The following is an 8,823-nucleotide window of genomic DNA, read 5'->3' on the forward strand; positions in this document are numbered from 1 at the left end:
TGTTGTAGTTTTTCCTGCTATCAATTTTCTTCTAGGTCCCTGATAATTTTTTCCTTCAAAATCCACTCTAAGATCTTGCTTGGTGTTGAGGTCAAACCATCATGCCTGCCTTTTATTTGACCACCTCTTTTCCTTGTCATGAATACAGGGAATAACTTTTTTAGTCTTTAGTTGTATCAAGTTAGCCCTGAATTGAACAGATATAGGTAAAATCCCTGCTAATGCATTTGGTGTAAATCAGCATTCTGGGATCCTTTCAGTGCCCTGAAATGGGCATGGTTTAACCCTCTCCATTTTATGGCAGTGAGGAGGCAATGTTTAGCTGATAGCTCACTTGTGGAAACTCCCATTGCTCTGTCTCCATTCCCTTCAGCACCTTTTTTCTATTCTTAGTCACTACATTATCCCCACTGTACTTAATCTCTATTTCATTCCTAGTATTCTGTTTCATTACTTCTGTGCTGCCTTTTTACTAATCTGTCTGAAGAAGCATTTCATATTTGATTTAATTGTGCCAGCCAACCCAGCTCAATTCTTGGCCATGCTGGTATTTTTATATCACCCTTGCAAAGATCCATTATGAACTAGGAAAGGTATGGGGTACGACACCGAGAAGACCGACACATTTCTGTCCCATATATCCTTCAGGACTTCCCAGAAAAGTGATGCATAATTACACTAACTTCAACAAGGAGTATGGAGTACTGGCTACAATGCAGAAATAATTTGCTAAATATTTAGGTGTGTTCACACTGATAGGACCTCATCTTTATAAGCTTACAAATTTGCAGAAATCCTTCAAAGACCTTTCTGGATTGCTAGAGACTTAAGAATTCACAGAGGACTAAGAATTTCCCAGATAAATATGAGAGGCTGAACTTAGTGTTTCTCTTGATTCACTGGCAGAATTTTACACCAGACAAACTAAGAAAGGTACCAGGATGAATTATTAAACAATTAGACTGCAGATACTTTGAAGAAAAATAGAGAGATGTAAAACGCAAGTCAATCTTGGATTGTCACAAACAAACCATATCACACTTTTTAACTTCCCTCCCTGATACAGCAGCAGGCCATAAGGATCAGGGTGAAGCATTAAATGTGTTGCACCTTGACATTGATAAAGAAATTTGACACTGACAGTAGATTTGCACAATGTCCTGTGTCATAGCCTCATAAGTAAACTGTTGGCTAAATCCAAATTGCTGCAAAATAAAAAGTCATACTGGTGGAAGAATAATCTAATTCACAGACCATTTGCATGGAGAGGATAGGTATGCCTTCAACCTGATCCAGCATGATCCTGATCTCCCATATGATCCACAGTCCTCACCATTATCAGAGTGCATTCCTGATTGAAAACTTGCTCTCTGTGAATAATCTTCAGTTTTCTCTTCAGGACTTCACAGAAGGGTTCCCACAGAAGTCTGAGCCAGGCATACTCTGTTCAGTGTTTTTAACATCTTGGAAGGTGGAATAGAGAGTGTATTTACCAAACATGCACAACTCAGTGTATAGCATTGAGAAGGTGACAGAGGCTGGAGAAGGGGAAGAAAGTGTGCTTTGGAGGAAAAGATCAGAATTCAGAATACCAGGATGAATGGAAGATACTCTGTGGAATATTTACTAGGGGCAAGAGCAACAGGGTACACTTAATGACAATAAATCTAATGCACACATGCAGGATAAGAAATGTCTGGCCAAGAAGCTGCCCAGAAGGAAAAGATCTAAGAACACCAAAGATGGAGAAGATGGAGAAAGAAACAAAGACAAGAGGCTAAGAAAATATGACTGATGCAGAGAGGCTGGAAGGAATTGGGTATGTTTATTGTAGACAATAAACACAGTACAGGGAGAGCCAGGCAGGGCAGCAATCTGGCAGGACTTGCTGAGAAGTTCTGCCCTTGCAGGAGTTCCCTGACCCCAGTGAGGCAGTGCCTGGTGTTCTCCTTCTGTCCTAACTCGACAGTTAAAACAGACAATCCCGTGCTGTGCTTTTCAGCCCTCCCTGCCTACGATTCTTATGTCATCTATTCAGTGTATCCTACTGGATTATTCCTGTAAGTAAAGATTTCACATCTAAATATGTGTGTGCATCAGGCTCTTCATCACTTCATCAGTAAGCCTTTTGATTAAAGAACTCTTCTTTTTTGTTTGGGTTGTTTTGGGTTTTTTTCAGCACTGGAATACCTAACAGCATTCACAATCAACAACACTTGCTTCTAAACTGGTTTTAAAGCTGTGTTTATTTCTTTTAGCAATGGAAGAGGAAGGTTAAAACCACCATCAACAGTAGCAAAGATATGATACAATTTTTTTGAAAAAAATAAAGAGGAATAGGCCAAAACATATGTGAAAACACATACGAAAACACTATGTGTTTTTCACTTTTATAAATTCTGCAGCCTCAGCTATGGATATTAATTTTGCATTCAAAGAACTGACTTAGTGCAGATATTTAAAGATTCTGACTTAATTCTCAAAACGGCAAAAAGTAATTATTTTAAAGGAAGCAACATTTTTGCTATTTATTCTAATTCACTTCTCTTATCTTCTTTCTCAAAAGACAGGCTGTAAAAAGACAGACCCAGCAGAATTATTTGCACACTTTTCACACAATCTGTGAATAGACATATTTAAAGCTTCTGAAACAAAGTGACTGTAATACAATGCAAATTATTAATTTATGAATGCAGCACAATTGATAATACAGGCTTACCACAGCTGTGATTTTCTACTCTACTTGAATGTAATGCCTTTATTATCCTGCCTATGTGCTGATTCCTGACATCTGTATGCAGATGTGTGCCATGAAGCCTTTGAAAATTTCAGGATTAAAGACAGCTGATCTCCCAGAAGCATCAGTGGGAAGGAATATGGAAGGGATAGAATCCAAACTATACGTTCTCTCTTTTTATGCCACCTTTTGAAAAGATGAAATTACAGCATAACATCTGTATCAATAGGCAGTTAAGTTTATATAGTGTTATTTGTTGTTGTTAAGTCTTCATTAAATATGTTCCTCTGCCCACAAAGGGCTGTACAGAAAGAAGAGGGCAGAGTTTTTATAGAGAGTTATTTATTAGACTGGATTTTACAAAGCAGCTTCTAAAACCTGCAGGTAGAACAAACCTTTTCCACAATGTCCTCAAGGAAAGAAGTACTGTGAAAACTATAGAGATTCTTTTGAAGGAGTAGGGATAGTAGCTTGTTTTATGAATAAATAATTAAAATTTAGAATTTTCTTACAGAAGTTTGTCACTAAAAAACATCATCTGGCCCAGTTTTGATAAGAGGTTTTATGAGACTGTGCCATTTCAGTACAGCAGGCTTTCAGACTCAGGATATGTGTTTTGGTCAAACTGAGACAGCCTTCCTCAAACAGGCAGTACTTCCTTGGTTTGGGCATTTGCATGGAATGTGGAGTAATTTATACTACTGCCTAATTCAGCCCATGGGCATGTATCCAAATCTTCCAAATGTCCAAGGAAGCTGTCATATTTTTAAGAAGGAACACAGATGGAACCATAAAATTAATCTTATGAAAACTATTAGCAGAGAACCCTGAAAGTAAAATGGACAACTCTTGGTTTCAGGAGAGTTATTCATGATATGCAAAGGAATTCATTTGGCTTTAATGCCTATAGTGAAAATATAAAAGTTTTCTAACCCAGCACTAAGTAACACTGCTGTTATGAATAAAGACAATAAAGCCTTTTCATTTCAGTCATCTACATATATTATTTTTCCTACAAGTGCAGCATCAAGTAGAAATTAAGAGCTTAAACAAACACATTTTAAAATCTCCTGAAATGTTTTAGAAGAAATAATGATAGCAGCTCATCTAATAATATAGCAGGATTATATGGGAACTCCTGAGAATCAACTGAAATGGGAAATTATTACTTTCTGTGTTTCAGTGTCCATTAAGAATCTCTATAATTAAGATAAAATTTATGTGACAAAAAGAGATAAGATGGCATACTGGCATTATATGCTTATAAGAAACATATCTTATTTAATTGATTAAAATGAAGTCTTTTCAACAGACTTTCATTTCAATCCAAGATTACATCTTTTGCAAGAAAATCCCAGTCCTCAAAATATTTCTTTAACAGCCTCTTTTTCAGAGGATTTAATGCCACCCATCTTCTTATAAAACATTACAACATAACGGATAATTCATTTACATTTCTGCTAATACAAAATGAAAAAAAACCCCTCATATAAATGGAAGATACAAACAATTAAAATCTAAAAAAGTATGTATTCACTGTTTCTGTTGTAGCTTCCACTTGATGCCAACTTAGTGGTAATGAGTACTGATGTAAAGCAAGCTACAATTTCCCAAACAAATAATTAAGAAAATCCACTGTGAAAATACAAATTCAAGGGTGTATTTTGTACTGTGATATGCACTCCAGATCTGAAAAATTCTTTCTCCATTAGACAAGTTACTATCCGTATGCCAAGATAAATAAGAGCTCTGATAGATGTTTCAAATGAGAGTCTCATTTGTCACTTATCCAAATATTACAGAACAGAAGAGTATAAAAGTTTTAGGATAGACTCTTAGATCCAGTAAAAGAAACAACTGAAATATATTTTAGACTCCAGACCACTACAGGGGAGCAATGTGGATACCTGTATAACTGCACAGCTACCAACCAGCAAAGAATGCAGGTGGTGTGTGATTCTGACCAAAGAAAGTAGAAAACTTAGATTTAAAACCATAAAAGAATAATCTTTGCTTTAGTAAGCCAAGGGGATCCAGTGAAGCCTTTCCAGATGGAATTAAACAAAATCTTGGATATAAGACTCAAACAGAGATATCACAATGCAAATAGCAGGCTCTGTCCTTATAAAGAACATCTGTTGTGAAGTTGTTTACATTCCTACCAAAGTGGAAAAGGGTATGCTAATGCTCCATTGCAGCCAGGCAAGTTAAGGGGGAATACAAAGTTACTTCTTAGTGGTGTTTAATAAACACACAGAGCTTTTCACTAACTCACTATTTTGTCACCTGAAAAAACAAATAGGAATTTGGGGCAAAAAGAAACATTCTCATTTCTCTGTATCCATTTCCATGTAAGTTGTGAGGGGTTTATTTCTAAATTTTCAATTATCTTATATTTTATTATGTGAATTTGGAGTTTATTTACTTCCTTTTACAAGGAAGAAACAGGGTGTTCGTTCATGACTCCCTTGGTGAGCAATATAATAGAAACTGAGAGCTTCCAGCCTGTGGGACAGCAGTTTGCTCTCCCTCTTCCAGAGATAAAAACTAGGCTGTTTTCAGCCTGACTTCCTCAGGAAATTTGACATAGGTCATAAGTTATAAGTTATTCCTGCATTTTAATATTCCCCTTCCCTGTTTTCCTGCTCTAGGTTTCAGTAGTTGAGTTCTGGTTTTGTTAATTTTTTTCTTCCATTTCTTTTATTAACAGGAACTCAAATATACTCAACCAGAAACCACCAAGAGGTTGTTCTGCTGCTCCTGTGCCTCCCCCATTCCACCCATCCCGGGAGACAGGCAATGGAAGAGGTAGAACAGCTCCATCCTACCCTGCCATGCAATGGGTGGACACCCAGAGCAGGAGAACCACGACACAAAATGTTCTTGATTTACATTGCAAACACTTTATTTTATGTTACCAGTTTACACTGCTTGCTGAATTTTAACAGTGAAGTTTTAAATAGTAGAGCTGCAGCCTTGATTTTAAAAAGTGACATTATGGAATGAATTTTTAATAAGTCTGTGATTTTTTTATGCGTACTTGTGACAAATAATTACTGGGTTTCTACTATTTGTGTTCTCTCTCTGATAGCATTGCTGCTTAGCACTGCATTCCAAGTGGTTAGTGCACTTCCTTTCTTTTTTTTTCTCAATACATGTACACACACAGACACACAGATACGTTATTTCCCATAAAAGAAACAGCACTTCAGCACTGAACACAAAATGACAGTGGCGAATTTATGCCAGGGAATATTTTGGCTTTATTCCTTCGTGTAAGGTAGAAAAAAGTTACTGCAAAAATAGATGTCAAATACAAAGACCACCAACAGGAAAGGGAGACCACAGAGATGTAGTTTGGTAAGAAGGTTTCCTATAAATAAAGCATTTCAAAAGTAAACAGTGTAGTTTGTATATGGAAAAATAATACTAACAATCCTTAAGACCAAAAGAGGACATTTATTTGTAACTATAATCCTACAATTTCTAGCTTTTACTATACATTTTTTATGGTGAAGACCATATTGCATCATCTGACTTTTACCCTGCCGCTTCTTTACTTTTGCCTCTTTAATTTTTGTCTTTTAGAAAAACAATTTTTGAAACAATCTGAGCACATAGGATTTAGAAATAAATTACAGTAATGATTTTTTATACTGACTTGAAATTACAAAGAAAATCTTTCTTTTCTTCTTCCTACACAAACTAGAGAAGAAACTTTTAGAAGAAACTTCACTATTAGCACAGCAGCCTGATTACAAAGGGCAATTACTAATTTTGAAGAACACTAAAAAGACATGACCTGATTACAGCACAGTGATTAAGATACAGATATAGATTAAGATTAGGATGTACTGATATGACCGAGAGAATGAAATTAAAGTCACCTTTCTTCTAGTGATTTAGAAGAGATCTTATACTTAGCAAAAGTTGGAGTTGAGTGAAGGTAATGCACATTTTATTTTCATTCTGAAACATTCAGGTTCATGCCATCTCATCCATTTCCATGGGAGCCAGCAAGTACACACCTTTGAGGTAATGACCTTGATTCTAATTCTGAAACCACTTGTATATGTTTCACACATGTGGTTCAATTTATATAATCCTGAGTTATTATTTTGAGTTATTTACCATGTAAAAATCAAGCACATGGCAAATAGCTGAAGGAATCAAAAGCTCTGAAGCTAAAGTCAAATACATGTCCCATTTTGAACTTTTTTGGCCTCTGAAGGAAACTCTTACAGAACTGTTAATCTTGCTGAATGGTCATTCTCAGACAGTGAGAAGTACAGTTGGAGTCAGACTCTTCTTTCTAGGGAGAGCAGCTCCTTTGCCATAATTAGAGGCACTGAAGCACCCTCCACAAAACACAGTTGTTCCTTTAATAAGTGAGACTGAACACTATCCCAGCCTACAGCAGCTTTCTCAGTCTGAAACACAAAAGCAGTCAAGTCTCAAAAACTTCAAAGAAAGCTTTTCATTTTATTTTCTCCTTGATCCCCTGATAGAGCAGTTCATTTTCTTGAATTTTGTAAAATGACTTTTTCACTCATCAGACCTGTGTAACAAATCACTGTCTCAATCACCAAATGTTCCTGTTTGACTCATCCGCCTTTCCTTTGGCCTTTGGGTAGGAAGCTTCACTTCTGAAACATTTTCTAAATTCACTTTTGTGAACTCTTCTCCCTCAGTTGCACTTTGTTCCATTTTAAAAAATAATTGCATTTCCTGCAACATAATGTGCTAGTTTCAGGGGTTTAAATATCATCAGAACCCACATTTTCTTTCCTAGATAGAGCAATGTCTTTCCTTTTAAAAGCATGATTTTATAGCACACTATCAGCTATAACATAGCACCTTTTAAGCAGTAAATACTATAGCATAACATTTTTCCAAAATTCTCAGTTTCAGTCTGCTAACTTAGAACAGCTTTTTGATTAATAAGACATTTGTACTCTCATGTATATTGTTTTGCTTTTGATGGTCAAAGATTTTCTAATTTCTGAACTTTGCTGCAACAGTCTATGCTAAGACAGTATCTCCTCTGAGGAAATGTCTATAACAATACAGGAATGTCAATAATCCTAATCTTTTTCAATGTTAAAAAGGCTGGAAATCTATAAAGTTCCATTCCTCCAGGCTTTTTCAACCTCAAAGCAAATAGGCCAACTTCACTTAGTTATTCCCTGCAGAGAGTGTAGTCAATCCTTTCCAGAACCAAACCCTGTAATAGGAATTATATTTTCAACCAGGTGCTTACATTTCCAAGTATATCGAGTAACATACAAACCAGAGCATTACAGGAGCTCCAAGCAGAGTAAACATATGCTCCAGAAGAGTGTAGAATGGGCTGTGTCGTGATCTTTGCTTGCTGGGACTAACTGGAACAGAAACTGCCCATTTTACATTCATGGTGAAATGCAGCCGAGTCTGATCCCTGTAAGTTCTATGGAGTCAGATTTACCTTGTTCTTCAGTGTGATAGCAGATTTTAGCCTACTTCCTTAGCTGCTCAGCTTAGACATCAGTCTTCAAAAGATAAGTAAATCTGAGCTGATGCAACTTTTAGAAAGGACAGTGATCACTTCATAGAAAAAGGAAGGGGTAAAGAAGAACAGCTTCTGGACGACAGAAAACCAGAATAAAGCACATGTTCCCAGAGAAATAAAGAAGTCAGGGCTGTTTGATCAAAACTCCCCAGATGCTGAGCCAGAACCAGTTTTACAGATGTGCCCAAGTTTGACATGATTCATTGTCACCTGGTTATTCCCTCAACAATTATCTTCCTTCTCGTGCTCCTACTGTAGCTTCCCTGCCTGCTCGTTTTCACTCACTGTTTCCCCACGTGGGCTCCCCCAGTCAGTCACCCACATTTCCCTCTGCCCGAGTTCCCTCTCAGTCCCCTGCTTTCTGCAGCCCTCACCTCCCCCTGTGTCCCCTCTTCCTCTTCAGCCATGTCCCGTCTGCCCGGGTCGCTCCCTTCTGTTCGCAGCCCCAGGGAGGCGGAGGCCGAGGGCAGAGCGCTGAGGGCAGAGCGCTGAGGGCAGAGCGCTGAGGGCAGAGCGCTGAGGGCAGAGCGCTGAGGGC

Source organism: Corapipo altera, unplaced genomic scaffold (genome assembly GCF_003945725.1).
Source record: "Corapipo altera isolate COAL_440 unplaced genomic scaffold, ASM394572v1 56, whole genome shotgun sequence".
Taxonomy (NCBI): domain Eukaryota; kingdom Metazoa; phylum Chordata; class Aves; order Passeriformes; family Pipridae; genus Corapipo; species Corapipo altera.